Below are 24684 nucleotides of genomic sequence, written 5' to 3'. Positions count from 1 at the left end.
CCCAAACTAGTCCTTAGATGATTGGGGTTTAGTTTGTTTTAATCTGGAGATTTTCCATCTCCAATCTTTTGATAGAGCTACTGATATAAAGAACACCAGGAATATTATTAAAAGAAGTATTTTTTCGAGTGTGTGTGTGTGTGTGTGTGTTTTTGCGTTTGCACAGGTGCACACATGTGTTTGCCATAGGTTGATAGACTTCCTCAATCACTCTCCACCTTGCCTGAGATAGGATCTCCTTGGTTCTCGCGCTCCCTGCTGGCCAATGAGCTGCAGGGACTCTCCTGTCTCTGCCTACTCAATGCTGGCATTACCACCGGGTGCCTGATTTTTCTTACGTGGGTTCTGTGTAGATGTAACCAACCGTCTTATTAAATAAGAAACACAGAAACAATGTAAAAGAGAAAGCCGAGAGGTCAGAGCTCAGAGCTAAATCTCACCCTTCCTTCTGCTGTCCCAGCTTCACGAAAAGAGAGCTACTTCCTGTCGGTTAGTTTTTTTAAAGTATGTTGTTCTGCCTTCTCATTGGTTGTAAACCCAAACACATGACTGCCTCGTCACCGTCTGAATGTACAGCCCCCTAGGTCTTAAAGGTATATGTCTCCAATGCTGACTGTATCCCTGAACACACAGAGATCTTATGTAGATCATTGAATCTACACTGAAGAAAAAGGGGAAGATGTAAAAATAACAAAAGGTAGACTACTGAATCTATTATGAAAAGAAAAAAGAGAAAATATGGATATGATAAGATAAAAAGGGAGATTATGCAATCTACTTTTAAAAAGGAACTACTTGTTTTAAATAAGATAAGTAATGAAAATTTTTTGGTCTGAGTTTATCAGATGTTACTGGACTGGACATTGTTAATATATATAATGGAGTTTTCATATGAATCTGTCATGTTAATGGACTAGACATCATTAATGTAAGTTTTGGCTGTATATATTGTATATACTTATTGGATAGTTTTTTCTTGTATTAGTTAAAAGCTTTTTTTAATTTTAGACAAAAAGAGAGGAGATGTGGTGGTATTGTGTTCACCAAAATATTGTGTACTCTAATAAAAATATCTGGGGTCAGAGAACAGACAGCCACTAGATACAAAGGCTAGAAAATGGTGGCACTCACACCTTTAATCCTAGCATCCCAGAGATAGAAATCCCTCTGGATCTCTGTGAGTTCAAGGCCACATTGGAAATAGCCAAGCATGGTGACACGCCTTTAATCCCAGAAAGCCAGCCTTTAATCCCAGGGAGTGGTGGTAGAAAGCAGGAAGATATATAAGGCGTGAGGGTGAGAAACTAGAAGATTTTGGCCTGGTTAAGCATGTGGCTGGTTAAGCCTTCAGGCTTTGGAGCAACACAGTTCAGCTGAGATTCATTCTGGATGAGGACTCAGAGGCCTTCCAGTCTGAGGAAACAAGACCAGCTGAGGAACAGGCAAGGTGAGATAGCTGGTTTATTCTGTCTCTCTGACCTTCCAGCATGGACCCCAATAACTCGCCTCAGGTTTGATTTTATTAATAACAACTTTTAAGATTCCTGCTACAGTTCTGGGGTACAAACCCGAGTCCTCATGCTTGTAGAGCGACCACTTGACCAGCTGAGCCATCCCTCCAGCTCCGGTAAGGTTGAGAGTTTAGTCTGCTTGCGCATGCAGATAAGCTCTGGCCCTGGCCTCACTCTGGTCGCCAAGACCTGTATTCTCCACGGATTGAATTCAGACACTGAAGGAATTCAGACTGTGTGGTGAAGAAGGCTGGCAAAACAAAATGAGGCAAAGGTGTGAGTGGACAATGACCAAAGAGGCTATTGTGGAGGATTGTGTGGAGTCAGACAAGTAATTGAGGGATCACGGGAGTAGAAATCAGTCATGAGGTGAGAGTGGGCACAGCCAAAGGGACCGTCGCACTGATCTGCATGCTTAGGCAGCTTTCAGGCTATTTTCCAAAGTCTCAGGACATACCTCTTTCCTGAGGCTATTTTTTTTTCTCCCAGGTTGATTGACAAGTATTTTATGCCCAGATGATTGACTGGTCCACTGGGGTTTATCTTCCTGGGAGTTCAGAAAGTCATGCCTCTACCCAACACCAGAGATACAATATCATATCTCAATCTTTTAACCACAAATCATACAACATAGTAGACTAGAAAGAATTAAAGAAAGAAAGAAATCTCTAATCCTCTGTGCCAGGAGGTCTCTGAACATTCTTCCACCTTCATACAGTAGCAAAAGCAAGTAAGTCACTCACCTTCTAGAATCAGCAGGATGTGGCCAATCATTGGCTTCAACACTAATTTGCCAGTGTTTATAACTCAGCCATGGCAAAACAATATATGTAACATAAATGTGATTTCCAAAATTCAGTTAAAACATTTGGTGAAACTTAGTATTAATCTTAATATTCTCTTTTAAATATATGACAATAATACCTAAGTGTGCTGGTTTGAAAGAAAATACCCCCAAAGGGAGTGGCACTATTAGGAGGTGTGGCCTTGTTGGAGGAAGTGCATCACTGTAGGGGCGGGCTTTGAGGTCTCTTTTTCTCAAGCTTCCCTCAGTGTGACAGTCAGTTGACTTCCTGTTGCCTGCAAGACACAGCACTCTCAGTTCCAGCATCACGCTGCCATGCTCCCCTTCATGATCACAATAGACTGAACCTCTGAAACTGTAAGCGAGCCAACCCAATTAAAATATTTTCTTTATAAGAGTTGCCCTGGCCATGGTGTCTCTTCACAGCAATAGAAACCCTGAGACACCAAGCAACCATGGTACTTCCAATGGTACTTTCATCTAACTTGATATTTAAGGAAATTTTCTAAAAAAAATTAGAAATCCAATTAATCTTAATAGCTTTTGGATTAAAATGTCATAACTACATTTAATAGAAAACCAAAATCTCAATAATCAACTTGATTATTAAGGTTAATCATATTTTTTAAAGTACTCCAAAAAGACAGTATGTGCATATTTCCATTTGAGTAATGAACTCAAATGAGACACAGAACTAGTGAGAAAAAACAGACAGAGATATTACAGAATAAAATGAGGCACCCGAAAGGATGAGAGTAGGAAATGGCTAAAGGGGCCACTGTGGAGATAAACACACAGGGTATCCACTGTGGCGATAAACACACAGGGTAGCCATTGTGGAGATAAACACACAGGGTAGGAGTGGACAGTGACCGGCGAGATGACTGGGAAGGAAAACACTCGTGGGTGAGGAAGGACACAGTGAAAAGGACTGTTGTGATGACCTCCATGTTTAGCCAGGCTTAATAATGTTTTTCAAAATCTCTGAGACAGGTACCTTTCCAGGGAGGCAATTTTATGCCCAGATGATTGGCTGGTCCACTGGGGTTAATCTTTATTTCTTATCAGAAAGCCTCCTACCAAACAGCAATCTTAAAATCTTCAGGATGTTCAAAAAGTCATGTTTTCACCCAGGTTCAGAGAAACAATTCAGATTTCAATCTTTTTTTTTCTCTTAGTAATTTTTTTTATTAAGAAATTTTTTATTCATTTTATATACCAACCACAGATCCCCCTCTCTCCCTCCCCCCCACAACTAAATTTCAATCTTTTGACAACAAATTATGTAAGAATGTTGACTGCAAAAGGATTTAAGAAAGAAAAAATGAAAATAAATGCATAAAAAGAACCAGGCTTTACCAAGAGGAAATAGCATTTCTTTAATGAACCTCAACAAAGCTGAGCTATGTGCTCCTTCCTCCCTTTTTGTGTTTATAACTACCCTTTCAGGTGATAAGAAGGGACAATTGTTTCTTAATCGCAGGGTTTTTGGGTTCAGGCCCTGTGGTGGATGCCAGGTCTCAAAAATTATTATGGTCTCGCCTTAATAATCTTCTTCCCAGGGGCCCAAAAGAAAAGCTACAAATGGCACAAATTATTTTCGGGAAAAGAATCTAAGTACACGGAGCTCTTTAGTCTGTCTACTTTACTCCTCTGGGATAAAATCCTGTCTACACACCTCCAGTTCTGCTCTCATGCCTAGCTCCTTTCTTGCCTGATTTCTCTCTATATTTATCTGCTGTCCCCTCTAAGTTCTATCTTGATTCTCTCATCTTAGCTCTGCCCCATCTTGGTCTTTCTCATCTCGTTCTTCCCCATCTGGCTCTTCATCTCCTATCTCATTTTTCTAGTTCTCCAGTGAAAATCCTCCCTCAGTCTCTGAGGTTTACAGTTATATATCCATGCAATAGCAGTGCTCTAGCTAAAGCAAGGTCACCAGGTTTGAATTCTTACAGGGTCATAAAGGCAGACAAGAGTTTTCCTCAGGCAGTGAATGTCAGGCTTTCTTTTACAACCCAAAAGGTGAGTGGTAAAGGAGGAGATCAACTAAGAGCTAAATCAGTTAATATATTAGAAAAAGGGAATTTATGTGCTTAAACTACATTCCTAGAGGTGGTTAGGTAAGTGTTAGGAGTCTTTAGCGTTAGTATAAATACCACTAAGACTGTATAAAAAAGGAAGGTCTGAGCTAAAATACCTTAATTCAGGAGATCATTTGGCCTTGGATGCTTGATAGGTATTTCAGATAAAGTACACTGTTAGGAGTTCTTGGAATGACATATAGCATGCAAGGAAATCATTGCAGGAATTGGCTAATATATAAACAAAAGCTAAAATATCACCAAGACTTCTCTCTCTCTCTCTCTCTCTCTCTCTCTCTCTTTAAATTTTTTGAGACAGAGTTTTTCTGTGTAGTTTTGGTGCCTGTCCTGGATCTCACTCTTTAGACCAGGCTGGCCTTGAACTCACAGAGATCCGCCTGGCTCTGCCTTCCCAAGTGCTTGCATTAAAGGCGTGCACCACCGCTGCCTGGCTCACCAAGACTTCTTAAGCCATGGTTTGACCTTTGGAAAAGTCCTTGACATTTCCAAGTAGTAGCTTTTGTGATAGTAGCTGAATTTCATTACATTTTACTATGGCTTGTGTTATGTCCAGACCACTGGGACCCCCAAAAGACCACCACGGAGACCGAATCCCGCATGTAAAAGCAAAGAGCCTTTATTTCAAGCTCCAAGCTTGGTCCCTCTGTCTGACACAGCAGTGAGAGAAGAGAGCCCTGAGCTCAGGTGGGGCAGAGTTTTTATCATAGCAGAGGTTGGGGTGAGGGGATTTCCAGGGTCCAGGACCCTGATTGGCTGACACTTGTCTAGGGGTGTCTGTAAAACAAAAAATAGGTCACCTTATCTAATGGTTCAAATGTTTGGGATGTCAGGTACTTCCTCACCCCTGGGTGGACCCCTGGGTGGTATCAGCTTAAGGCTTTTCCTGGATCTGGGTGTTGCCTGCCAGCCTGTCTCAGAAACTGTGTGTAGGCCCCTAAGCCTGTCATGGCTGCTGCGTGGTCAAGCTATTTTGGGGCCCCAAAACAGCTTGCAGCAATTATTATACTTTCTTCTTCCTTCAAATCAATGTGTTGATAGAGACATAGGATATGAAAACCAAAGCAGATTGTGATGTGGAAGTCCATCCTCGATGACCTTCTAGATTACTAATGTCTAATTAACTACCTATCCAACAATAGCTCATAACTCATTTTAGTTATCTTCTAGCAAACTTCAAATGTTCTATATATTTTCCACCTTGTTTTTTTTTTCTAGTACTGTTAGTCATTTTGTTTAAATGTTATTTCACATACTATCTCTTGTCTCAAGCTTTGAACAGGTGTCCCTATTCTCATCACCAGGTTCTTCCCACCCAGGCCCTACCTCATCCTATAAATGCATCCTTCCCATGTTTTCTATAAACTGTGACCCCAAGTGGCAGTAGCTCACAAAATAAAAGGTACAAAAATAACTTAACTCACCACAATTTTCAATGCTTCAAAAAGTTCAATTCCAAAATAGGTAACATATTAAAATTTTTTATAAGAACTGCTACCATTTCATATATCTACTGTGAACTTATGAAGATCTCTTATGTTGAATATGCAATGTTAGAAATAGATACAGACATATTTGTGTCTTTACACAACGTCACAATTTGCTGAATAACAGTAAATCTATAGCAATGGTAGTTTCATTTTGCTGCAATTGGCCAAGTAGCCCTGGTTTCTTTGGCTGTTGGGAAACATAGCTTCTTTTATTCCAATCTTAACTACTAATATTAACTCTCAGATTGCTACAAAAATATGCCTCCTCCCAGTGAAAAATCATTCCACACATATAGGAAAAAAAAAGAGACTGACTGCTCTTTACAGGAAAAGCATGTGTTGCATTGTGGCTGATGCCCACAGAGGAGGTGGCCTTGAATAGAAGATTTAATAACTTATGTGCACCTTAGGCACATGCATCTTACATACACTGTCATCCTTAAATCGCTTTCAGGTCCCAGCTCCAGGTTACACTTTGACCAACTCAAACAGAGACAGGAGACTGCAAGTCTGGCTTCTTAGGCAGACAGGAGAATATACAGCAAAGATATTGCCAGAATTTTTTTTTATATGAGTATATTGCCATGGAGGCCAGAAAGGGAATTGGAATTTTTTTTTTAAGATTTATTTATTTATTTATTTATTTATTTATTTATTTATTTATTTATTATGTACACAGAAGAGGGTGCCAGATCTCATTACAGATGGTTGTGAGCCACCATGTGGGTGCTGGGAATTGAACTCAGTACCTTTGGAAGAGCTATTGGTCCTCTTCACCTCTGAGCCATCTCTCCAGCCCCCAGAATTATTTTTAAGTACACCAGCGCTGTTGTTGTTGTTGTTTTCCAAATAGTTGCTTCCCAGGGTTATCTTGTCCACTTGGCAAAATTATGTTTTTCTCAAGGAGAGAACTAGGGGCTTTATGGCAACAACTCAGCAGTGGTTGTGACCCTGAGCAGCCCCTTGAGCTGCCTATCAGAGGTACTTCCTTTGATATGGGGATGAGCCTAATGGCTGGTTGTAAGCCAGAGCTGTCTCCTTTGTTATGGGAATGGAGCCTAACAGTTGGTCAACCCTGGTGAACCACTGTTGCCATTGTAGCATCCTAAATTTTGCTTATCTGATAAATATATACCAATATACTTATACTAATACACTAATATATTTAACAAGCCTGGTTAATACACTATTTATCTTTGGGGTATTTTGGAAGTAGCGCTCCCTTAGCTGAATTCTACTTTGTGTGACTTAATGCTTCCTATAAATCTATTAGCCAATCCTTCATAACAACAATGATACCTATTGCTTTGAATTTCTTTAAATTGAGATCACACATTATGCCTCACACAGGAAATATAACTACATGTACATGGTGATATATTGTATACCCCCAATAAAGCTTACCTGGGGATCAGAGGACAGAGCCAGCCACTAACTTAGACATAGAGGTCAGGCAGTGGTGGCACACACCTTCAACTCTATCACTCAGAAGGCAGAGATCTGTCTGGATCTCTGTGAGTTCAAGACCACACTGGGCTACATGAGAGAAACAAAACCAGGCAGTGGTGACACATGCCTTTAATCCCAGGCAGTAATATGGCAGGACACAGAAAGGAATATAAGGCGTGAGGAAACAGGAACTTGCTCTCCTTAGACTGAGGATTTTGTAGAGGTAAGAACTAGTGGCTGGCTGTTCTGTTTCTCTTATCTTTCAAGTTTTCACCCCAGTATCTGGCTCTGGGTTTTGTTTTTTTTTAAATTATAAGACCTTTTAAGATTCCTGTTAGATATGTATATACGTGGAGTACAGAATGGCCTTCAAAGAGTTAAAGAGGCTGATGCAGCAGAGAGCTCTAGAGGTCTTACTGTAGGCAGAGTCAGATAGCTGATAAGGAAAAGAGAAAATCTTTTCAGCAGTTAAGCAATTAACCCCATTGGAATCACCTCCACAGAGTCAAGCCAAAAGGTTAGATTGAGAGACCCAGGTGAAGTGCGGGACTATGAAGGCCATAGAGGCAACAACAGGCTAAACTGGGGCTAGATGAATGTCTAGATAGACAGACAGGTAGCAGTTTGAGTAGGCCATGTCATCAGTAGTGACTGTGATAAACGAACAGGCCTAGGACAGTCGGGAGTTCTCCGCCTGTTGCCTGTGACCTTGTTACCCATACCAGGCGGTTAGATGGCAGCTTGGTGGGAACAGTTGCCATCACAACATTAGGTGTCCTTCTCTTTGTAGGGTCCAGGTCAGGTTATTGTACTTTTCCTCATCTGGTTTTGGTTTTACTGATCTGATTTTAATAGGCCCATGTGCTCATAGAGTCCCAATTCTCGTTGATAAGTTTATGGGGTGGCACACGTCTAGCTTTAAAGAACAAGTTACTTATCAGCCCGGGCCTTGTGATTAGCACTGGACAGATGATGTTTACAAGCCCAGCAAGGTGCAGAATTATCCTGCCTCAGTTTTTGCCTTGAAATGGAGTCAAAAGCTGCTTTGAAAATGGAGTCTCTCCAGGGAAGGCATGGCCTGAAACATCCAGTTTTACACAATGTAGAGTGACCTAGAGAAAGGCACAACCCCATCTCAGTGTCTCTGAGCTCATGAGCCTCTTCTATGAGTCAGCTAAGTAAATAAAGCTGACCGTCTGTCTCCTAGCCCTGTACTACTCCATGGAGCATAGAAATAGCAAAGAAGAGGTGCCGACTAGCTGCTCTCTCACACCACGGTGTTCTCTAGCTGAGCATAAACTGTCAACATCAGATGAAATCTCTCCATGACTCTGAAAGAACAAGAGAAAAGCATAGCTTCTCTCTCATACTATTAGAGTCTCATTAAAGAAAGCTTACACCTCCCAGTTGAAAATTTGGAGTCTACCTCTAGGTGGAGACATGCTGTGGTCTCCTTAAGAGCTAATCCCATAAGGCAAGTCAATCACCTGCTCAAGGGACTACCCCCCTCAAAGAGATTGATTCACCTAAGCCAGGCCAAAACTATGGGAGGAACACTTAACTTTTTAATGAGAGGTTCCTGTTTGGCATCTGCTTCTGTGATAAACACCATGACCAAAGGCAACTTGAGGAAGAAAGGGTTTACTTGGCTTACAGGTTACAATGTATCATCAAGGAAAGCCAGGGCAGGAACTCAAGGCAGGCACTAAAGCAGAGACTGAAGAAGCCATGAAGGAGTACTGTTTTCTGGCTCAGATCCTCTGCTTGTGCTCAGTCTGGCTTCTTAGACAACCCATGGCTATGTGCCCAGGGGTGGCATTGCTTACAATGGGCTGGGTCCTCCTACATCAACCGTCAGTCAAGACAATGTCCCACAGACATGCCCACAGCCAATCGGAGGCAATTCTTCAACTGAGGATCTCTCTTCCCAGATGTGTCAAGTTGGCAACTAAGAGTAGCTAACACATGAACTAATGTGCTTCTCCTTCCCAGAATTCCCATCCTTCAGTGCAGTTGCTACAGAGCCACCAAAGGCTTTGCCCAGCTTTCGGAAAGGCATAACTGTTCTTTGTTTTCTTTTCTGTCTCTCTCAGATACTGGCTTCATGACTAAGTCAAGAGGCATACGTTCTCTCCTCTTTCTTTCCATTTTCCTCCTCTTGGCAGCTGCCAAGGTTTACGGCTTGTCTGCCTTGTGTTTTTTGTTGTTGTTTGTTTTGTTTTTAAACTTTAGCAAAATTGTCTTCAAGATTTCTTCTGAGTCCATTCTTAATATTTTTTACTAAAGAGACTAAGAACCTAAAAAGGGACACTGATTTTCCAGGTCACATGGGGTATTCCAGGTGGGGCTCCTAAATTTTCTGGTAACAATGCTTGAACAGAAATAAAAACTAAGACACTGTGCACACAAATGCACATTCTCTCTCTCTCTCTCTCTCTCTCTCTCTCTCTCTCTCTCTCTCTCTCACACACACACACACACACACACACACACACCCCATGCCTTCTATCAGGTGTTCACTAGTAGCTACTTCCTTTCCAATGATAATCCAAGCCCATCTATGGTGGTATTTTATTTGTACTGAAATGTGACTTTAATTGTATGTTAATAAATAAAGTTGCCCAGGGATCAGAGCTATTAGAGCCATAGCAAGAGTGTGGTGGTGGTGGTGGTGGTGGTGGTGGTGGTGGTGGTGGTGGCACACGCCTTTAATCCCAGCACTTGGTAGGCAGAGCTTGGTAGATCTCTGTGTGTTCAGGGATACAGCCAGCATTGGAGACATATGCCTTTAAGACCTGGAGGGCTGTACTTACAGGCAGTGACGAGGCAGTCACGTGTTTGGGTTTACAACCAATAGAAGGCAGAACAGAAAGACTACGTAAAGACAAACACACAGGAAGTAGCTCTCTTTCGGAGAGGTAGGAGCACCGCAGGAGGAAGGGTAAGATTTTAGCTCTGAGCTCTGACCTCTTGGCTTTCTCTTTTACATTGGTTCTGTGTTTCTTATTTAAGATAGTTGGTTACATCTACACCCATCTACATTCTTCTTGATTTGTATATAAAATTTTGACACTAAGTCCCTAATTACACTCATATTTGGACAGGGTTCAGTCTCAAGTAAAGTGTCAACTTTGGAACTATCCCAACCATAACCCTCACATAAGCCAACATTCTTCCATCAGACTGCCTGCTCCACCCACTCAGACACTTGTGAGTTTCTCAGGCTGTGTGGTTCTCCTTGCTGCTTCTAGCTTCATAACCACAAATTTGCAGGGTCTAGTGTTTTATCTTTTTATTTTTAGGATCAGAATTGAACCCAAGGCCTTGTTCATGTTAGGCAAGTGCTCTTACTAAGCAATATTCCCAGGCTTTCTTTTTTTCCTTCACCTTTTAATTCTGAGACAAGGCTGTCCTTGAACTAAACTTATAACTCAGGCTAGCTTTGAACTTTCAGTCCCCCTGTCTCAACCACCCAAGTAGAAGGGATTACAGGAATATGCAGGCAGTTCTTGTTTAGTACGTGCGTGATGACGGTCAATGACATAACTATTGACAAATGTAGATATTTTACACAACTACAATCAAGACTCACACTGTCAGAAATGGAGATCATCAATCTGCAAAAAAAAAAAAGAGTAGATGTCCATGATCTTTTGTAGAAAATCTGCTAAGTGCCATTCTGCCTAACATAGCACTGCAGATTTTGAGCTAAAATTTCTTTTAGAAACTTTAGAGTTATTATTTTCTTTTGGAGCCTTTAGTTATTTGGTTGAAGTTGGTGCTGGATTTTTAATAATAAATCATAATATACACACCTCTTATTAGAAGATTTAAAGACCGTGACATGAATGCAAGCTCACTGTAGACATCTGGTGAGACTCTTTGGTATAAGTCCCTTCAACTGTTGTTCGTATGTAAGATGGCTCAGTCATGCTTTTCTGTGACATCGGTCATTGTTTTTGCTTGTTATCTGCTTGTATTTTTATTGCTTGTTGATAAAAATGACATCTAGTCTTTTAAAATTTTCTCATGTTTTCCTGGGTGGTCTTCCGTAACTGAAGGGCCATTCTTAGAACTTTTTTTTATGCAAATAAGATTGTTCATTTGAGATATTCCTTAGAAGTAAAGGGAAGAAAAATAATCCAAATTGTTCAATGTTCAATGCTCTGCTTTTAAAATTTTGTATTGAAACCACACATAACAGCGCACACCTTTAATCCCAGCACTTGGAAAACAGAGGCGGGCGGATCTCTGAGTTCGAGGTCAACCTAGTCTACAGAGCAAGCTGCAAGACAGCCAGGGTTGTCTTGAACAACCTCCCAAACTAGTATTACAATGATCCACAAAAGAATAGTTATTGGCAACCATTCTGATAAAGCCCATTAAAAGTTCTAAGTCCTCCTGATTGATGGTAAGATCAAGAGCAGCTTGTGCCTCTGAAAAGTCTCTTGTTGCCCGAATTTTTAATGCCAAAATCCACAATGATAAATCAAAGTTAGATGAGTGTCAGAGTAACCTTGAAATCCCTGGTAGAACATAGTAATTCTTTTATATATAACCTGCCAATTACTTTGGTTAGTACATCTGATCCATGGTCAAGGCCATGGAAATCTGAAATGTGTTGTCAAGGCAAATGTAACCATTGGGGTTTGGGGAGCAGAAGGCTAAGAACTATCTAAGGAAACACAAAACGGAGTCACAACAGGATGGTATTACCTTAGTCATTTCAGTATAAGTTTTTCATAAGTAACTTACTCTGATCACTACCCTAAAATATCCCTTTAATAATAATAAATAGACATAATAGTAAAAGGAGGGATGAAAATTTGGGAAGAGGAAGGAACCAGTGGAAGGAGAGAGGGGAGACAAAAATGTAATAGGAGGGATATATATAATCAAAAGACATTATACATGTATATTCAATGTCATAATGAAACTCATGATTTTGTACACTCAATATGTTAATTAAAAAGAAAGGGTGGCTGGGCAGTGGTGGTGCATGCCTTTAATCCCAGCACTCAGGAGGCAGAGGCAGGTAGATCTCTGTGAGTTCAAGGCCAGCCTGGTCTACAGAGCGAGTTCTTGGACAGGCTCCAAAGCTACACAGAGAAACCCTGTCTGGAAAAAAACAAAAACAAAAAGAAAGAAAAGGTTTAAGTATTTCCTCCTTGTATTGTCCTTAAGTGAATGACATAAAATTAACCTCACAACAGCTGGTGAAAATCTTTGTTGCAATTCCCTTAATTTGTCATTAATATAAAAGATCACTCCACTGTAATGTCAATTGTATTGTAAACTGTCATATGTTGTTTGCGCTCACTGAGAAGCTGTCTCTAAAAGCAGGGTTCCATTCACACCATTTTAGACCCAAGCGTGTTTGTAATAAGTATCCTCCAAGGCCCCTTGTCTGGGGGTAGAGTGACCCTCCTCCCAACTCTCTGATAAGGAGGAAACAGACCAGTGGTGAAAACATTGTGCTTGATGAGTTAAAATTCTGATGTCTCCCTAAGTTATCAGCTTACTCCCCTTCTTGGGACACCTCTCCTTAATAGATTCATCATCTACCTTCAAATGTTTCATTTTTCTGGTGGTCTCTAGATGTCCTAGTTGGATATTGTAGATGTTTCATTTGCCCAGTGGTCTCTGGATGTTTGTCTCAGAAGCATCAGATCGAAAGCCATCTGGGACTTGGTTCATTTTCTGGAAAGACAGAAGCATAACCTTACCCCAGTGTTAATATTGGGTCTTTTTCCTTGATTAGTTTCTAGATTGTTTCATTTAACATATTCTTTAGGTTGTGTCTCCTTTAGGGAAAAATGCTTTGGGACAGCAGAAAAAGCACTATCTTTAAAGTGAATTTTTTATTTGTTGGTTTGTTTTGTTTTTCAAGGCAGGGTTTTTCCATGTAGCCCTGGCTGTCCTGGAATTTACTTTGTAGACAGGGCTGGCCTCAGACTCACAGAGATCCCCCTGTTTCTGCCTCCTGAGTGCCAGGATTAAAGGTGTGTGACACCACTGCCTAGCAAAAAAACTTATATTTTATTTTATTTTTTTAAATTTAAAGTTAGTATAGCTAAATAGTATGTGAGACTTTAGATGGATGTAAATACCTTTTTTATTTATTTTAATTTTTAGTTTGTTAATTGAGTATTTGATGGTGTCATTCCACAATAGCTTGACCCTGTCAATAATATGGGATTTTAGTAGCATGGTTAATATTAAAATTTCTCAAATACAGTGAGAGCAGGGGCTATCTCTGACTCTGTTGCCTGCTTTTGGGACCTATTCCTTCTACCAGATTCCCTCATCCAACCTTAATACAGGAAAAGGTGCCTAGTCTCACTGCAACTTGATATACCAGATGGCTGATATCCATGTGAGGCCCTCCCATGTCTGAAGAGACACAGAGGAGGGGGAGGGGATGGGGGGAAGTTGGGAGGAGGAACTGTGAGAAGAGGAAGGAAGGGAAACTTTGGTTGGGATGTAAAAACAAACAAAAATTCCCAAATCATTTGCTAACGTAAGCAGTATCGTTAATACTATTTTAAAGGAAATGTGTAAAAAGCTATTTGACAAAGTGAAATTTCAGATATGATGCAATGGAATTTCTCTCAAGTTTCCAGGGCCCCATTCTACATCTGGGGCTGTGCTCTGCAGCTGATTGGTTAGGGAGAAGCATGATGTAAGCTTGTAGTGCACTCTGAGCACAGATCTCTACATACCTGACAGCTGAGAAGGCCCAGACACAGGCAGCAGCACCTTCATATGTCAAGTTCATGTCAGTTTGGTACTAATTATGTGCTAGAAGCTTAGAATGCTGTAAGATAATGTCTTCAATAGAGGATAGGTTCTCACAAGCCTCTTCTAACTCTCTCCCTTGCCAGAGCCTGACTTTTTTTTTTTTTTTTTAATCAGACCAGGGGAAAAGCATAAAACAAACAAAACCCCCAAACCTATTAAATTAATAGTAGCATTAACCTTTAAAATTTTTAATTTAAGGCTTTTAACTTAAGATTTGTTATTGTTAAAATTTAGGACAATTTTGAGTTTTAAAAGATTTTCTTACTAAGTAACAGGATATTAAGAAGTACCCGAGAAATAATCATAGAAAATCCTGAAGGAGAAAACAGTTGGATTTTCCCATGCAAGCATGAAAGTACCTATTTAGCCAATACTGCACATGAAACAAAATTGTGAGTATCAAAGCATAATAGTACATGGAGGAAGAACTTGTTAGGCTTTAGTTTTTACTACATTCTGCAGACAGTTTGACGTAACAGCTTCTCAAGCTGTACCAAAAATAATTTTAGGTGAAAACTTCCAAATGATCTGATTTTAAATGATTGTGTTTTTGGTTTAATTCTTTTGGGCCTCCAAAGATTTAAGGAACGTGCAATTATGTTTGCAGTTATTGGCTGCTGATAGCCACAGAAATGTGAAATAGGAATTCAGTTGACTTTGACAAAGCTAATGCCTGGAAGGGCAGGGCCCTTCCAAAGGATAAAGCCAAGGCTCAAGGAGTCTTGGTGATATTGGCCTTTGGATATATTAGCTGTGCCCTAATCAGCTGAATTCCTACTTCACATTTCTGTGGCTCACAGCAGTTGGCGCCACCATATTTCCAGAAGAAATAGTTTTTAAAGTTTTTTTTTTTTATTTTATTTTACTCCTATATTCCTTTTTAACCAACCTCAAACCTGTCTACATTGTTATCTTTAAGACTTACATTATGTTGTATGAAATACAAATTCAAAAAATGAAGTTCCAGTAGTAAAAGACAAGGTAAGATTTCCTGTTTTGCTAATGCTACTGTTGAACTGATGAAGTCACAGTTAAATTAGAACAGGAAGTATAATCCAAATGGCAGGGGAAGCTTTTTTAGTAAACATTTTAAATGGCTTATTTAGCAAATCTCTGAGGAGTTTGAGGACAATCTATTAAGTAACACCTGATTTTTAAACCAATTTTGTTTATAGTGACTTGCTTTTTGGCTTAACTTTGACAGTATTTATAGAAGGGCAAAAGTTGTCTTTGTAAATAATTAAATTTTCACTTACATTAACTACTAATTTGGTTCTGAGCACATTAAAGAATTTGATCATTTGTCTTATTGTTAATACTTTACAAGTTAGTAGCTTTTATAAGATTGGGATTTTATTGGGATTTTATTAGGATTTGATTCCTGTTAAGTTTGAGCCTTAAAACTTTGAATTGAAGATCTCTTAGCATCAAAATAAAACTTTAAACTATAAATATAGTCACAAAGACAAAGACACATATATCTTCAAGTAAGTTTTTACTAGCCTGAATAGACCTTAGGAATTTATAGAACTTATTCATAAAATATACCTTATTTATTAAATATATGTTGTATCTTGTTTAAAATTTTCTAGAAGCCTGGTCTTGAACACAGTTAGCAAAGACATAAGTGGTTAGACATGTATCTCTAAGTCAGTTTTTGTTAGCCTGCATATATTTTTATAATCTTACGAATTTATTATCATATTAAAATCCATCCTAATCCAAAACATCTTAGAGACATGTTGTTGCCTCTGGTCCTACAACCAGAATCAGAAGTGACTAGCAATCTAAATGACCTTTTACACCTAGAGGCTCCCCCAAGCTCCCACAACCAGGACCACAGAAGGAGCTAATTGCTATGAGACACAGGAATATGAAGTAGAAATTCAGCTGTATATGATAAAACTATATCTAGAAGAATCAAGGAATTCTTCCAGAGGAACCCAAATCTCAAGGGGTATTTGGTATTTTTTGGCATTTAATATATCAGCTGTTTCCTGCTATGAATTTCATACGTGCTCTTATACTAACAATGTATTTTTCTGAAATATGTCTTCAGCATCCTAGGCCAAAATGGCAGACAGAATAAGCTTTTCAGATCAACCGCTGATCTGAATTAAGGTAAACACCCTTATGGAGACACTGCCTGTCCCTTAGGCCTATGAGACAGGCAGAAATTAGGTGCACAGCTTTGTTTCTTGTGCAAATGAAGCTCAGACCCTCCTTTCTTTCAAAGCCCAAATGGCATTCCAGAGCAACTGACTCAGAACAAAAGGGCTTTTTGCATACCAGCTGCCGTGTAGCTCTGAGGCAGGTTTCCTAGCTCAGAGCAGAGTTACCCTGCCTTGCCAGTATATGACAACATAGAAATAGAGATGCAGTTACATTTTAGTGACTGATAGACTCTTTTACCTAACCACCTGTAAGATTGTAGCTTGAGCACATTTATGATAGACTTGTAACATTTCACCTAACCATTTATAAGAATATATTTTGAGCACATAAAATCCCTTTCTGATTTATTCCAGTCCTTATCTGATCCCACCTCCTTTATTCACTTTCCTTATGGGTTGCAAATGAAGCTGGCTATCATGGCTCTGGTGGGGACTTGAAGGCCTGGCTTTAGTATGGTAAGAGTTACTGCTGTTAGGATACAAGCCAGTTCTCCAGAGGTGGAGGAGAATGAAGATGGCTGGAGGAATGGATTGGATGGAGACGAAGATGAGGTCAAGATGGAAAGGGCTTAGTTAGAACTAGGACTATGAGAGGACAGGAGGTGAAGGACAGAGAGGAGCTAAAGCATGAGAACAGAATTGAATCTGTGTAGATAGAATTTAATCTCAGAGGAATAAAGTGAGAACTAGATTGGAGGACTAGAACTAGAAGGACAAGATGGAAGATGAGGAAGAGCCAGATAGGGAAGAACTAGGGGGGTAAGAATGAGATGAGAAAGAACAAGATGGGGCAGAACTAAGATGAAGGAATTAAGGTAGCACTTAGAGGGAACAGCAAAAAGATGTAGAGAGAATCATGAAAGGAGCAATTTATGAGAGCAGAAAAGAAGCTGTGTAGAGAGAGAACTGACTCAGAAGAATAAAGTGCATGGACTAAAGAGTATTGTGTATGCAGACTCATTTAATATCATCGAAGATTAGATTATCAGCTGGTTGTAGATTTCTTCCACAGACCCTAGGATAGGGCTATCAAAGGGCTGGATTCTGATAGTCCCTGTTATCTAATAGCCCAAATGGTCTCTGCACTATCTATATATTGGAGACCAAGCTACAGCGTTTCCTAGGCCCATAAGTGAGTACAGGTAGCCTATCTTAGAACAATCTTCTTGGAAGAAATGGCATGTACCCTGAGTAATGTCTTGATGTAATTACACTTTCTTGTGCACTGGGGATTGTATTACACTAGGAAACTTTTTCTAAATTATACTGTGTTTAAATTTGTTGGGAATAAACTGCCTGCCCTCAGACTTCCCAAGTCTGTTAAAGGTTGACAAAGTCGATCTGAACTGAGTTTTCATTCTCACCTCTTAGTGGTCTGCTTCCCTACCTGGACACCTTCAGGATCCCTTTCAACAGACAATAATCAGTGTGATGGTTAGAATAGGAATGGCCCCCATACACTCATGCATTTGAAAATTTGGTCCATGGGGTGTGGCACTGTTAAGAGATTGCCTAATAATTAGGAGGCGGTCTTGTTGGAGTAAGTGTGGCTTGGTTGGAGGAAGTGGGTCACTAGGGGGTAGGCTTTGGAGTTTCAGAATTTCAAGACAGTTCTCTGCCTGCTAATCCAGATGTAGAACTCTCAGCTTCTTCTCCAGCACCATGTCTGCCTGCATGCTGCCATGCTTCCCACCATGATGATAATGGACTGAACCTCTGCAACTGTTAAGCCAGCCCCAATGAAAAGTTTTCCTTTATAAGAGTTGCCGTGGTCATGGTGTCTCTTCATAGCATTAAAACCCTAACTAATATAATCAGTAAGGACTCTTTCTCCTCCTCCTCCTCTTTCTCTTCCTCATTCTGTCAGTCCTTTCAGCCCAGGGACAGGGCAGAGTGGCAACACCTGAGTTCTAAGAAATGACATGGCTCTACTGTGAGCTAGCTTGGCAACTCCAGAGCTTCATTTGTTTGTGTGTTCGTTTGATTTCTGTTTGCTTTTTTTATTTCCTCATAGAGGGAATAACTTAACGTCAAAAGTCCCTTCATGGAAAAAAATTTCACCAAGGCCAACTTCTAGTACAGAAACAGTTGTAACTAGGACATTAAAGTACTTAGCCAATGCTGATAACATCTCCTGGGGTATTGGTCATTCAGTACATGGAGGACATTTGCCTCTCCTGCTCATCATATAAATACTTAAGCGAATGCTTAACTTTCATGGTAAATAAACTAAAATAAAAAATTTCATAATTTTGAGCTATCAGTTGGATACTTATCTGCCCATCACTATCAAGGATTTGACTCTGCTCTTTAATTGCTTCCTAGAGACTTTCAGCTATGGCTCTTCAAAAGGACAAGGAGCATATATTTTATATACAATTTCCATGTGCTTCACAAAAAGGATTGTACCCACTCCTAAACTCACTGTAATCAATCAGCTTTTATTAGCTGTTTCTCAGCCACTGAATATTTCAACTGACTCTGTAATTTGAATCTAAGATGGTCTTATTAATAGAAAACCCAGAGCCAGATATTGGGGTGAAAGGCTGAAAGATCAGAGAAGCAGAGCAAGCCAGAGCCAACCTCACCTTGCTAACTCCACAAATCCTCTGACTGAAATCCTCTGAGTCTTCACCCGAAAGGGTCTCTGTTGCTGGAAGGCTTCTCTCCAGGTTCCCCAAACCCCACAGTCCCACAATCCACTTATAAAATAATCACTCAGACGCTTATATCACTTATAAACTGTATGGCCGTGGCAGGCTTCTTGCTAACTGTTCTTATAGCTTAAATTAATCCATTTCCATAAATCTATATCTTGCCACGTGGCTGGTGGCTTACTGGCATCTTCACATGCTGCTGGTCATGGCGGTGACTGCAGTGTCTCTCTGCCTCAGCCTTCTGCTTCCCAGAATTCTCCTCTCTCCTTGTCCCACCTACTTCCTGCCTGGCCACTGGCCAACCAGTGTTTTATTTATTGACCAATCAGAGCAATTTGACATATAGACCGTCCCACAGCACTTCCCCTTTCTTTTTTTTTAAAAGGAAGATTTTAACTTTTACGCATCTCCAAAGTCAGCTTGGTATATTTGGGAATTTGGGCGTAGCTTCTCTTACTACTTCCTGCTCGAGGGGGGGCGCTGTATCTTATGGGGACACAAAGAAAATTTTAGGATCATGGAGTAGTCCGTGACTTGAAACGATTCTGGATGTTGGATCATCTGGACCATGGTGTCATCGGAGACCTTTCAGGTGGTCTTGGCTGGTCAAACCTGATGTATCTTAATCTGGAACAAATCCACAGCCTCTGGCTTTCTGTGGAAACAAAAGCAGAGCCTCCTTTCCAAAGCAACATATCCTTACATCCAAATTTTGAAGTTAAGGTACCTTTAAAATACACATTTTGGCATAACTCAACAGCTTTTGCAATCAAATGTTTCTCTTCAGTTACGAATATCAAAGAGAACATAATCCAGATTCTCTGTGTCGTAGCCATCTTTATGTGGCTTATGTTTTATATTACCTTGAGCCTATTGCTTTAAACTGCAGCCTTCTAAGCCTGAAACGGCGCTGTGGCTGCTGGCTCCTCCCACTTCAGCTTCCCAACATGGTGGTGGTACGTTTTCCACCAGCTCTGGGAGCCATCGTGGGTCTGTGCTTTTATCCAAGCAGCGTGTAGCCCAGAAACCTTTTTGTTTTGTACTAGTAAAGGCTAAATCCACCACACAGCTTAATGTGCCACTTGCAGAGGCCTCATTCCCGCCATACTGCAGACCGAGCTCACACGCTAGGAACCCGCCAGTAGCTCAAACCTGCAGGCTGCCGCTCATTTGAGAGAGACAATTAGGAAGCTGTTTTTAGCTCCATTTTAGAATCTTTTCTCAGGTTTTAGGTAGAAACTTTTGCCCCACGTTGGGCGCCAGATATTGATGTAATCAACCGTCTTATTAAATAAGAAACACAGAAACAATGTAAAAGAGAAAGCCGAGAGGTCAGAGCTCAGAGCTAAAATCTCACCCTTCCTCCTGCTGTCCCAGCTTCGCGAAAGAGAGCTACTTCCTGTCGGTTCGTTTTTTTTATAGTATGTTGTTCTGCCTTCTCATTGGTTGTAAACCCAAACACATGACTGCCTCGTCACTGTCTGAATGTACAGCCCCCTAGGTCTTAAAGGCATATGTCTCCAATGCTGGCTATATCCCTGAACACACAGAGATCTTATGGGATTAAAGGCGTGTGCCACCATCGCCACACTCTTGCTATGGCTCTAATAGCTCTGACCCCCGGGCAACTTTATTTATGAACATACAATCAAAATAATATTTCAGTACAATTAGATTACCACCACAGGTCTCAGCTGCACTGCCTTAGTATGGTGGTATTTTATTTGTACTGAAATGTGATTTTAATTGTATGTTAATAAATAAAGTTGCCTGGGGGTCAGAGCTATTAGAGCCATAGCAAGAGTGTGGCGGTGGTGGCACATGCCTTTAATCCCAGCACTTGGTAGACAGAGCTAGGTAGATCTCTGTGTGTTCAGGGATACAGCCAGCATTGGAGACATACACCTTTAAGACCAAAGGGCTGTACTTACAGGCAGTGACGAGGCAGTCATGTGTTTGGGTTTACAACCAATGAGAAGGCAGAACAGAAAGACTATTTAAAGACAAACACACAGGAAATAGCTCTCTTTCAGAGAGGTAGGAGCACCACAGGAGGAAGGGTAAGGTTTTAGCTCTGAGCTCTGACCTCTTGGCTTTCTCTTTTACATTGGTTCTGTGTTTCTTATTTAATAAGACGGTTGGTTACATCTACACCTTAGTTCCTGTTTCCTCACACCTTATATACCTTTCTCCAGCCTGCCATCACTTCCTGGGATTAAAGGCGTGTGTGTTTCCCAGTACTGGGATTAAAGGAGTATGCCACTACTGACTGGCTCTATTTCCAGTGTGGCCTTGAACTCACAGAGATCCAAATGGAGTGATAGGCTTAAGGATGTGTGCCACCACTGTTTGGCCTCTGTGTCTAATCTAGTGACTGGCTTTGTCCTCTGATCCTCTGGCAAGCTTTATTGGGGTACACAATATATCACCACAGACTCCACTGTTTATTTAAATGCAGATGACAGTTTATCAAATGGACTAAGGAAGAATCAGAGCCTTTCCAGTCTTGATGCACATCCTCACCCGAAGTGGGTATCCTGAAGGAAGAGTAAGGCCCAACACTAACTGACCTCATATACAAATCAGCGCTTGAAGAACAGAGATGCACTGAGAATAAACACCAACCTAACTTAAGAGAACAGGAATGTTGCAGAAGGACTTCAAGCATAAAAAGGGTATAGCAGAAGTTGGAAAATTTGGAGTGAGGTCCTCGAGGATGGAATTTTAGTAAAGAGAAAGTTAGAATGGATGGGACATGATAGTTGCAATACAGAAATAGAAAAGAGACAAAACTGGAAAAAAGACAGTGCAGTCCTTCAGCTTAGTTTCCTTGCCCTCTCTTTATTACTGTATCTTCTTTTTAGATTAAGGGGGTCCTTAGGAGATCAATATTCCTGGTTTCCTTGGATGTGTGTGTGGGTAAAAGGACCTTTATGATGTGCCCTGTGTTTTGTCTGGCAGAACAAAACACAGGGAACTTTTGAGGCAGGCCTAAAACTCTCTATGTAGACCAGGTTAGCCTTCAACTTGAGGTAATCCTCCTGCCTCTGTTTCTCAGAGGATGCATGACACAGAGCATCTGGGGATTACTGGCGAGCCCCATCTTTTACTGAGCAGTTTAGACAGGTTCTGGTATCTTGGCCAATAGAAAACGAAGCTATCCAAGCTGCATGGGGTGGCACATGCCTGTAACCCCAGCACTTAAGAAGTGGAGGCAGGAAGGGCTTAATCAGGATGTAGAAGTATAAAAACTTCTACTGGTGGCTTAGTTTCCATTTCTGGAATCCTCTGCAATTCCTGGCATGGATCTTGTGTGATCCAGAGATGTGGGATGCTGTATGAGAAAACAGGTACCAGGAAGCTTGAGTGTCCCGTCTTTGACAGTAACACTGGTCCATGTGACACCAGCTATGTAAGTGACCATATTCTCTGAGTCTGCTAAGTACTTTCCAATGACTCAACCTGGGGAAGCATCTCAAGTTAGTACTCTTTTTGTGTCTAAACTTGCATTGAATTTTTGACAGAGCTCATTGGCCCCCACAAAGATCTATTTAAAAAAAAAAAACTAAAACAAAACAAAAAATCAGGACTCTGACAGTCTTTGAGTTTTCATTAATTGGTAACTGTTATGCAAATGTTTTGCCTAACCTAGAAAACTTTGCCAACCTAGAAAAAAAGGGAGAGACAGAGGGGAGCTTCACAAATCAAAATTCAAGTTAACCTTCTCTCATTGATTATGTGTGAATAAAGCCTATTAATATAAATACATATCAAGAATCGTGTGCTTTTCCATTTAAAAGAAATATCCAGCTCTCCCCCTGTTTATTTGATTGCGCATTGGTTGCAGGGTTTGTTTTGCTTTGCTTTGCTTTTTAAGACAAGTCTTTGATGTGTAACCCTGCCTGGCTCCATACTTTAGAATTCACCCAAGCTGACCATGAACTTGTGGCAAGCCTTCTAACCTTAGCCTCCCAAATGCAAGGATTCCCATGTTTAAATAAAAGGATTCCCATTCAACTCCCAAGAACTTCAGATTTAAATACGTGTTTCAATCAGAGGGAAATTATAATATACTTTATGAAGCAAAAAGAAGAGCCTGGATACATTGATTACTTCTGCTTTCCATATCACTGTCCATCACACCTTAAATCTGTGGACAAAAGGCCTCTTGATTATTTACCTGTGCTAAGAAATGACCTGTAACCTGTATGTACTTTTGACTAGTCTCTATTTACAGCATGGGGCTGAGTTGACCTAATGTTTACTCTCTGGAATGGCCTGGACTGTGGCATTGATCTTCTACTAACTAAAGGTAAACAATGTTATGTTAACATTGGTCTGTGAGTTGTTTCATTGTAGCACATGGTAGAAACTAATTAATCTGTCAGGACTATTTAAGAGTAGTAACTATATTTATAATTTGCCCAGACTTTGAGTGGAACTTGGAGGAACCAAGGCAGGTCACATAATAAAACAAGCCCTTGTCACCTAGCCGGTGCAAGCTTTGGGCTTCCTGGCACCAAGACATTTAGACAGGTCAGTCTGTGGTGGGTTTAACAGCCTGAAGGAGAAGTGAATCCATCAGATCATGAGAGAGCCTGCCCTTGAGATCGCTAGAGCCACCTCCCGTTGCTCCTTTATTCATTACCTGTAATAGTATGGTCCCATGAGTTCAAACTGGGTCCCGCAAATCCTTTTACTAACCAAATTCTTAAACTAATCGATAACTGGATACTTCACCCCACACTGAAGCCAGGAAGCTGGGAAACGTGGTGCCACACTGACTCTGGCACACATGTCAAGTGACTTCTGAAGACAGACGCCCCCAGCTGTACTTGCCAGGCCCACGACACAAACAAAGAAACTGTAGGTATCATCAATATCTTCTAGTAAGTTTGTTTTTCAGTCCTCTTCATTTCCAGGATGGATCCAGACTTCTTCTTGTGAGGCTGCTATCAAAGAACTCCGAAGGTTTTTGTGCCGGAACCTTCATTACTCTTCTTCAATCCTCAGGGGAGAAAAGACGAAATAATGAGGGAATTCTGAAAATTCTGAGTTTCAGAGACTCTAGAAACCCCAGATCCTGGGTCTAAGTGAGGTATCCATTATCCTTGGCGATACAGCCCCCTCTCTCCAATTCTCCTCTCCGTAACAACGTGCCCCGCCACAAACAGACCCTCCCATTCGAACCCCAGACTCTACCAGGCAACAAGTGCTGAAGACAAAGGACCGTCAACCAGGTCATCAAACAGGCACAGGTGGGTCTTCCAAAGCAGCCACCGAGGCAGCCTTTCCACTCCCTGAAACCTGGGGAGTTTGTCTTCTGGAAGAAAGAAAAAAGGACAACTTGTCTTGAGTGTTGGTCGGTCAAACCTTGTCAGATACTGCAGATGAATAGTTAATGTTATAATGAAGCTCTACTCCAGTGCCTGGCATGTGATATTCCTCCCTCAGGCTCTGTTTTCTCACGTTCTAAGGACACCAGTCATTGGATTAAAGCCCACCCTAACCCAGTATGAACTGATTAGCTAATTGTGTATGCGAAGACTTTGTTTGCAAAGAGGTCATGTTCCATAGTTTGGAGTAGATACCAATAACCCAGTACATTCCACCATATGAAACTGCTTTGAAAATTAAATTAGAGAGGACATGTAAGATACATAAGCAAACTGAAAAATAAACCTTTTTGTTGTAATTA

The 24684-nt window shown here is 40.7% G+C and overlaps 1 protein-coding gene across 5 annotated transcripts in view; it reads left to right on the top strand.

Annotated features, from left to right (window-relative positions):
• The window catches only part of Akr1d1 (aldo-keto reductase family 1 member D1), a 66462-nt gene that overhangs the window by 7085 nt on the left and 34693 nt on the right, over positions 1-24684 (top strand). The window contains exons 2-3 of one of the 5 annotated variants that reach the window (XM_037203648.1): positions 23224-23298; positions 23909-24244. The exons of 1 other annotated variant lie outside the window; for it this stretch is intronic. The gene's annotated coding sequence lies outside the window, so the exon portion shown is untranslated. Of the gene's footprint in view, positions 1-23223; positions 23299-23823; positions 24245-24684 lie in introns of those variants that run through there. 3 more of the 5 variants (XM_037203647.1, XM_037203649.1, XM_028861776.2) reach the window with 3 other exon arrangements.

The sequence above is a fragment of the Peromyscus leucopus genome, chromosome 3 (genome assembly GCF_004664715.2).
Source record: "Peromyscus leucopus breed LL Stock chromosome 3, UCI_PerLeu_2.1, whole genome shotgun sequence".
Taxonomy (NCBI): Eukaryota; Metazoa; Chordata; class Mammalia; order Rodentia; family Cricetidae; genus Peromyscus; species Peromyscus leucopus.
The sequence above is the reverse complement of the archived record's forward strand: the minus strand, read 5'-3'. Positions and strand labels throughout refer to the sequence as shown.